This window comes from Belonocnema kinseyi, chromosome 9 (genome assembly GCF_010883055.1).
Source record: "Belonocnema kinseyi isolate 2016_QV_RU_SX_M_011 chromosome 9, B_treatae_v1, whole genome shotgun sequence".
Lineage (NCBI taxonomy): Eukaryota > Metazoa > Arthropoda > Insecta > Hymenoptera > Cynipidae > Belonocnema > Belonocnema kinseyi.
In genome coordinates this window covers 101,800,518-101,809,301 of record NC_046665.1, presented here as the reverse complement: position 1 = coordinate 101,809,301, position 8,784 = coordinate 101,800,518, and positions in this window count along the sequence as shown.

Here is an 8,784-nt window from a genome sequence, read left to right as displayed (position 1 = left end):
AATAACCCCACTAGCCCGCGATTAGTGCCTAACTTGTAATAGGGCCAAATGGGGTTATTTCCACACGGGTTATGAAAGGTAATGACATAAATTGATTGAAATTAAACATGTTTCAGCGCAGCTTAGAATATAATTTAAATCAAAATAAGAAACAAATATTAAAATAATCATGATAAATACAATTTGTGTTTTATTTTCAATGTTTAAATACGCGATCCCGCAGGTAAAGTTACATAAAAGATGTATTCTATTTGACGTAAAAGTGTTGTGTATAATGTAGAAAAGTTGACATTATGGACAAATCGAGTGCGAAGCACGAGATACGTCATGAGAATGTGTTCGTTAAGGCTGAAAGAGTTTTAACAAAGGAGAGTTCACAATCATAAAATTGCCATTGTCGATCGCTTGACCTTTGATTTTAAAAGGTCTGTGTATGGAAGTGGGAGAAATGGAAAAACCGAGCGCGGAGTGCGAGAGCCATCAGTCGCGCGCCGTAGGTGCGCTCAAACTTTCAAGCTTAGCTCTTTTAACAAAAGAGAATTCACAATCACAAAATTACAGTAATGGATGTATTGAGTCTCTCATTTTATCAATGCTCTTTTCTATATCTTTCAAAATTGCAAGAATGTGTTGATTTCTAAAAGTTAAAGACGTAGAGGTAAATTTTTCACCTAACCTAAGAATATCATTAACATAGTCAGGAATCACATTATTCATACAATTAATAATCCATGAGTCAGAATTCTGTGGTTTGTTAGAATATAGTTGTTTGTGTTTATCAATCTGTAAATCCACATTCAAGTTTGTAGTGTGTTAAATCTTCTATATTTTTTTGTCAAGAGTGTAATAGGTTAAATTAGGTTTACAGTTAAGAGTTTTTTTATATTCAATGATATTGTAATAATCATCTTTTCCTCATAAGAAAAAAGTAATATTTTCGATACGAATCCTACGTTTTTTAAGAATTAAAAATAATTGTGGACAGCAGAGATTTCCATATTCTAATTTTACGTTGAAATTTTGCAGTTTGAAATTTTTGTTTAATAGAATGGCTATGACATAACAGATTGTAAATATGTTTAGTTGAGTCAGTAATAATACCAGGAAAAATATCCTATCTAGGACAATTAATAATAAACACTTTACTGGCCTTTATGACACTGAAGCTGTGATTTTTTATCTAACAACTTGTTTCGAGAAATGGCTTTAGTGACTAAAAATTGTATTTAATATAATATTAGCCAAGTCATTGTAAGATAGTGGTTACAGTTATAACATCAGTCACACTGGACTTCGGTCAATCGAAAGGAGATACAGGGGAAATAACTGGAACTGAGAGAGTCATGATTGCTAAATAATACGTAAAAAATGTCAAAAAGGTACAAAAATTGTACCCGAGACCTTTTTTTAAAAGAGTGATAGTTTTTCTTTTATATAGGTATAAAAAATGTTACTATAACCAAAAATTCTATTTCCCAGAAAAATTATGCGAGATATGTGCAAAAAATTATCTTAAAAAAATCTTTCGTGTAGATTCCTTAGGGTAATAATAATAAAATAATGATGCAAAATAAGTTTTAATTCATTTTTCAGTAGCTGAATGAGCATCTCCTGTCCGAGGTAACGGGATTAATAACACACACTCTACACACACAATTAACAATTTTTAAATAATTTCTTTAATTAAAACCCGTTAAACTATAAGATGTTGAAATTTAACAGATGTGTGTGAAGAATCATGGTTTACACACGTTTTAATATAAAATTCTTTAGGATTGGGTTTCGGTTGCTTAATGGACAATCCGCGAGTTCTTGTGCGGTCAATTTTACAGCCGCGCCGCTGTAAATGTTTATCTTCGCCCGCTTTCCTGACAAAGCATCTTTTAAATATATTCCACGAAATACCCTTCGTTTGTTACATTGTTCCAAAATTGCAAAGACGTCACCATTGGACGTTGATAATACAATTTTTTCTTCGGTTGGTATGGGCACAAGATGTTCTTTGGTTCTCAATCGAGTTGGTTTCTCGGGAGGAAAAGTGTATTTTCGAAGTTCGAATATCCGGTTCGGATTCTTGTATGGAATAAATCGAATTAATCTAAGTTCTTCAATTTTAAATCCAAATATCTTTAAAGAACGACCCCTGGGATGTGAAGACTTCGACTTGGCTTGAAGAGAAGGATTGGTACTATTGGCATGAGGAAGAGTCTGGGCAGAAGAATGAGGTCTAGCAAGAGGTAGAACCCTTTCTGAAAAATTTCGTCCAGGAGAATAAAAAGGTGCACAATGATGAACACCAGGAATCTGGTCGCCATTCAGTAAACAGTTGAACGGTGTACTTAATTCTGCAACAAGGAATAGAAGATTACATTTTTCTTAAAGTACATGCATAAACTTTCTGTTTCAGTAATTCATTTTATATTACACTGGAACCGCGTTTATATCTGCTCTCACCTATATTCTTGTGCGCTTTTATCATTGCCATAGCTCTCATTTATATCCACTTGGCATCCACCAACTCGCAGTACCACGTGAAAAACAAGCCTATCAGCGCGCAGCGCAGCAATTTCGCCTTCGCTAAACAGCATTTGTGGAATCCCCACCCAGGAGGATATAAGTGAATGTTTACATTCTCAAACGGTGGATATAAACGCGGTTCCAGTGTACTTACAACTAACATAGTCTATAAGTAACATGAGTGGCTTGGAATTTCATTAAAATCTGTTAAAATCCCCTAAAATCATTGAAATACTTGGAATCCTATAAAACCCCTTTTTTCATCTGAAATTATTCAAAGTTCTTGAAATCATTGGAAGGGCATGTGATGCTTCACCATACACGCAATTTAGTTTCTCACACTCTTTATCCATCATTTTCATTTTTTTCCCATAATATCAAACTGATGTAAAGAACAATAGCGCGGATGTCTGAACACTAATATTTTGTTAAAAAATAAAAAAATGTGGAATTTCAAGCACATTCCTTAAAATCGTTAAAATCTTTAGAAATTAAGTAATCACTTGAAATAAGATTTAATTTATTCGCCAAATTTCTCTATAAATTCTTTTGAATCCCTTTAATAAAATCATTTAACTCTTGTTAAATATCTTGAAATTCTCAATAAACTATGATCACATCTTAAAATTTCCTAAATATTTTAAATTTGGGAGAATCCTTCAAGAAGCATCAAAGTTCTTGTAAGTTCGTCAAAAGAGAACTCTTGAAATTGACAATTGACAATTGTACAAGTACAAAATATCTTTCGAACTGACTAAGTTTTTTCTTAAAATTGGGTAAAAGTATATTTAAATATCCTAAAAGACAAATAAAATTCAAAAAATATATAGTTTTGCTAAATTTTTGTTTTTTATTCAACATTATTCTTCGCCTTTATATAATAATTTGGTTTGAATTTTATTTTCTTCTTCACTGGAAAAGCTTTTACGGTAGAAAGTTCAACTACTTCATTGGAAGTTCGTCTTTTCTCTAAAATTTAACCGCTATTTATTTAATAATTAAAATCTTGTTGGTTAAAACATCAACTATAACATTTTTTGTTGAGCGCGTCCAAAATATTATAACTTTTTTCATAATTATCTGAAGAATCTTAGAAAAATTCTGTTTATATACCAATAATGAAATACACTTAGGAAAAAAATTATTACATGAAATTTGTATTCTGTGTAAACACTTAATTTCCCGTTCGGAAATCTTTAAAATCTTCGAAAATTCTTTAAAATGTAACAAATTGTGATTAAATTTTTCAAATGAATTGATTTTTTGTAATAAATCTAAAACGATTTTTTTAAACTTTCAATTTCTTTTAGAAATAATTTTTAATTTCAAAGATTTTAAAGAATAAAAAAATATTCTTAAGATCACTGGAAAAATTTGAAAGGATTTTTATTTTGAAAAATTAATTTCAAGACTTTATTTAAATAGGTTTTAAAACAGTATGAATGATTCCAAAATCTGTCAATAAAATACCTGGAAGATTTTATGAACAGTGTTATCAGTTTTTAATGATTTTTCAAAATGTTATAAATAATATTATTTATTTTATAAGATATTTAGAAGTTTTGATAAAACTACTAAAAAATTTTAACGTCTTAAAAAGATTCAAATCAGTAAAGTCATTGACTTATGATTTCTGGGAGAATTTTTTAATGATTTTTTATGTTGAAAAATTAATTTAACGAGATTATTTTTTTTTTAATTTCAAAATAGCCACAATAGAACCTAGAAAGTTTTCAGGAAATTTTTTTCAGTTTGAAATTTTTTAACATTTTGCGAAAAATTCGATACCTGATATAGTTCACCGTGACTTCGAGAAACGAAAAATTTTCGCTATCAAATTTACGGTACGAGCTGACATGACTTTAACTTTTATATTTATTTAAATTTTAACTTTTAAAATTATTTACAATTTTAAGTATCCCATCTTGTACAATGCAGGAAATTCTTAAAGAAAAAACAATTTCTACTATTTGAAAAAAGCTTAAGCAATTTTTATCCTACATTTATTAGGATAAGAAAATTCCAAAATATTTTTTATGATTTCTGATATATGAAAAAAACATCTAGAAAATTTTAAAAAATTATTTTTATTTTACAATATTTTCCCAAATTAAAAAAATTCGGAAATCTTTTTAATCACTTCAAAATGACTGAAAACTTTCTAGATTCTATTGTGGCGATTTTGAAAATCTTTGGAAATATTTTTAAAACTTGGTAAACAATTATTTTTTCGAAATAAAAAATCATTTAAAATTTTCTCATGAATGTCAAGAAAAAAATTGTTATTTGTATCCTTTCAAAAAGTATAATTTTATTTTGAAATTTTCAAAAATCGACGTATTGATATAAATATTTAATTATCTTACAATTTTTTAATGATTTTGAAAACTGCCGAAACTTCAAAAAATTGTTTTTAATCATTCAAATTTTACTTAAAATGTCTTAAAGTTTTATCCACATTTAAAATGCTGTATTATGAACTTTTATATTTCTTTTTGGCAATTTTGAAAATATTTTGAAATGTTTCAAGATATTTTAAAATAATCTCTTAAAATTAATTTATCAACACAGAAAGACATCTCAAATTTTCCCAGGAATCGTAAGTAAATTTATTTATCATTTTGAAAACTTTGGAAGTACTTGAAATTCTACTATATTCATTTTTTAAATATTTTAAAATCTACATACTGATTAAATTTTTTTAAAGTGTTTAAACTTTTTGGCAATTTTATCAAAACTTCTAAATATTTCTTGAAATTAACAACCTTGTTTACGAAATTGTTGCAAAATCATTCAAAACTTTTTAAAATATCCTTGAAATCTTACAGATTTTTTATTTGATAGATTTTCCAATTTTTTGGTTTGAAATCTTCAAAAATTTATGTTTTAATTTTTTTCATTCAAGGTTCAAATTATTTCTGAATATTTTAAAAGCTTCTATACATCTCTCAGACTTCCTCGAATTTTGTCTGAAGATTTGTAAGCATACAAAGTTGAAAACATTTGATTCCAAATCTTTTACATTCTTTTTCAAAATTGAAGGAAAAATATTGAAATTTTTAAACAATTTATTTGAAATTTACAATAAAAAATCCATTGGTTTTATGAATTCTAATAACATTTTTAAAAATTTCGAAGGATATTTACATGATTAAAAAGATTTCCCAACATCACCGGGAATTAAAAAAAAAACATTTTATTTCCATTTTGTGCAATACAGGAAATTCTCTATCAGAAAAAATTCTCTTATTTGAAAAAAGTTAAAGCAATTCTTGCCCTATAATATATTAAATATATATAAAAAGACAGAAAAGACAAATTTTCAAGAAATAGTTGAACTTTCTGCTATAAAATATTTTTCATTGAAGAAAGAAAAAAAATTCCACCCAAATTATTGTTTAAAGGGGAAAAGTAATTTTTAATGCAATACCAACATTTCGAATAACTATTTTTTGTGAGGATATATTAAATACATTTTAGAGGATTTCAAAGATTTTTAAATATCTCCGGTTTTTTTCAAGGATCCTACAGAATTCTCCTTTGAAGAACTTCTGAGGATGTTGATAATTCTCGAAGGATATTACGAAATTTAAAATTAATTTTAATTATTTTTAAAAATTTCAAAGTATTTTAAGAATTTTAAGGAATTTCAAAGAACTTCTAGAGAACTCTTGCAAATAAATTATTGGATTTTAGCGACTTCAAATGATATTCATAAAATAATGAAATTTTAAATGATTTTAAAGATTTTAAGTAATTGAAAGGAAATTTAATGAATTTTTAAATTTCAGATGAAAAAAGTGTTTTTACAGGATCCCAAGTATTTTAGTGATTTTAGGGGATTTTAACCATTTCGAAAGATTATAAAGGATTTTAATGATTTTAAGGAAATTTGAAGCCTACAAAAAAGTTGCTACATAAAATAAATATTTCATTCTTTTATTTATAAGTATTTATTTTATTAATTTATCTTAGCCTATGTCAACTGTTTATTAATGAAAAGTTCTGTTTTCAATTTTTATTTATAATACGAATACCTCGAGGATTCGCATGATCGTTACTCTTTCCAAAATTTGCCAGAAAGTCCCTTGTTTTGGGCTGTATACCTGATGATATTTCTGTGAAAAGACAAAGGATATACATAATTTTGTGATGTTGAAAATGTATTACAATATTAAAAGCATAATTCAATTATTTCACTTCATTTCGTACAAGTCAGTTACAGTCTAGGGTCGGGCCATAAACTAACCAGAAAAATCAACTAGTTTAGGTTAAGATTGTACTATTACATTTTTGGTTTTGATTTATTTGAAAGTTGAGAGACTTTCTTAAAATTTAATCCTAAAAGTTAATCTTCTGTATTAAAAAATAATCTCTAGTGTTGAACATTTTTGTTAAAAATTAATTTGTTAAGATTCATCATTTCAGATGGAAATGCATCTCTTTTGTTATATGATTCAACATTTTAGTAGAAAAAGAAAGTTTTCGGTTGTAAATTAACTTTTTTCATTAAAATTTAACTTTTTGGAAATAATCTTTTCTTTTGGCTATAAAATCAAACATTATTGTTGAAAATTAATACATTCTGTAGAAAATCTTCGTCCTTTGTCAGGACATTAGTCTTCTTACTGAAAGATTCTTTTTTTTTTTGTTAAATATTTAATTATTTGGTTTAAAATTCATATTTTTCAGTTGAAAATTCAACTTGCCCGCTCGCAAGTTTGAGCGCACCTAGGGCGCGCGATTGTTAGTTCTCGCGCTTGGCGCTGGATCATGTATTTTTCTCATATTTGTGCATCCGCGTATTCACACTCGGTCCTTGCATTTCTCAAACATGCGTGAACAGACCTTTCAAAATGAAAGATTAACGAATGGACAACTGTAATTTTGTGATTGTGAACTCTCTTTTGTTAAAGCTCTTTGAACTTTAAAGAACACATTCTTATCGCGTATCTCGTGGTTCGCTCTCGAGTTTTCCCAAATTTCAAATTTTCTACATTATGCTCAACACTTTTATATCAAATATAATACATTTTTCATGTACCTCTGCCTAGGATTGTGTATTTAAATTCTGCAAAGTAAGGTACAAATTCGATTTATCATAATAACTTTAATATTTATTTCTTATTTTGCGTTAAATTTTATTCTTAGCTGCGCTGAAATATGTATTCTTTAATAAATTTATATCATTACAATTGATAATATTTTTATTCTTTTTTTTTTAATTTTAATCTTTTTTTTTTCCAAAAAAGACAATCTTGTAGGGCTTTGAAAATGTAACGTTTTTTTTCTCGACTTTTTATAATATCATGCTTTTTTTGGCACTAAATGTTCATTTTATTTTGGTTTTTTGGATTTTAAAAATGCTATAACTTTGATAGTTTTTACTTTATCAAAAAAAGAATGCGGATAAATTGTTCGTATTTTGATATAATGTAAATAGCTTTGGAAAATTTTCAAATATTAAAAAAAGTGGTCTCAAAAATTTTAAAAAAGCTCTAACTTTTTAATATGTTTTCAAAAAAAGCTGGCTAACAAACTTGTACTTTCTTTTCATATCCTTATAGAGTGTGCCAACGAGGAATCCAATCGAATAATTCCTTCAAATTGTACCGTATTTAAAGACATAAAAACTATTTTTCTCAAAACGTCGACATTTCATCGAATCCGCGAAAATCATTTTTCACATAAAACCAATACCTTCTCATTAGGATGACAATGTAATAATAATAAATATCGTTTTAATTGTAAACTGGCTGCGCCCTGTCGTGGTGACTTCGCCGCCAGGGAGCGGCCGCTCTCATTAATACTGCACATAAAAAACAAACGGAAATGCAATAAAAGTTTTATACAAGTTTTAAGTAATAATAGTAAAATTTCGTTGTGAAAATTGCAAAGTCAATAGTGAAATTGGAACTAAAAGTTGGACAAACCTCTAAGCAAGTAAAATAGAAATAAAAACTTGAATACAGAACCTGAAAACTGAATTTTTCGAATTTTTATTAGAAAAACTGTATCTAAGTTGAGGAATTCAGTTTCCACAAATTTCAAATCAAATGTAAAATTTGTAGAAAGCTTAAGGAAAACTCTAAATGCGAAAAAAGAATTAGAAGCTGAAAATCATACAATGAAAAAGGCGTTTTTAAATGTTAAATTATTTAACTCGTACTCTAGTCGGAACTCACCGTGGAAAAAACTGAGACGGTTTTAATTATAAAAATTGTATTAAATTATCCCCCTCCCCATACTTCACATTTTTATGTATTT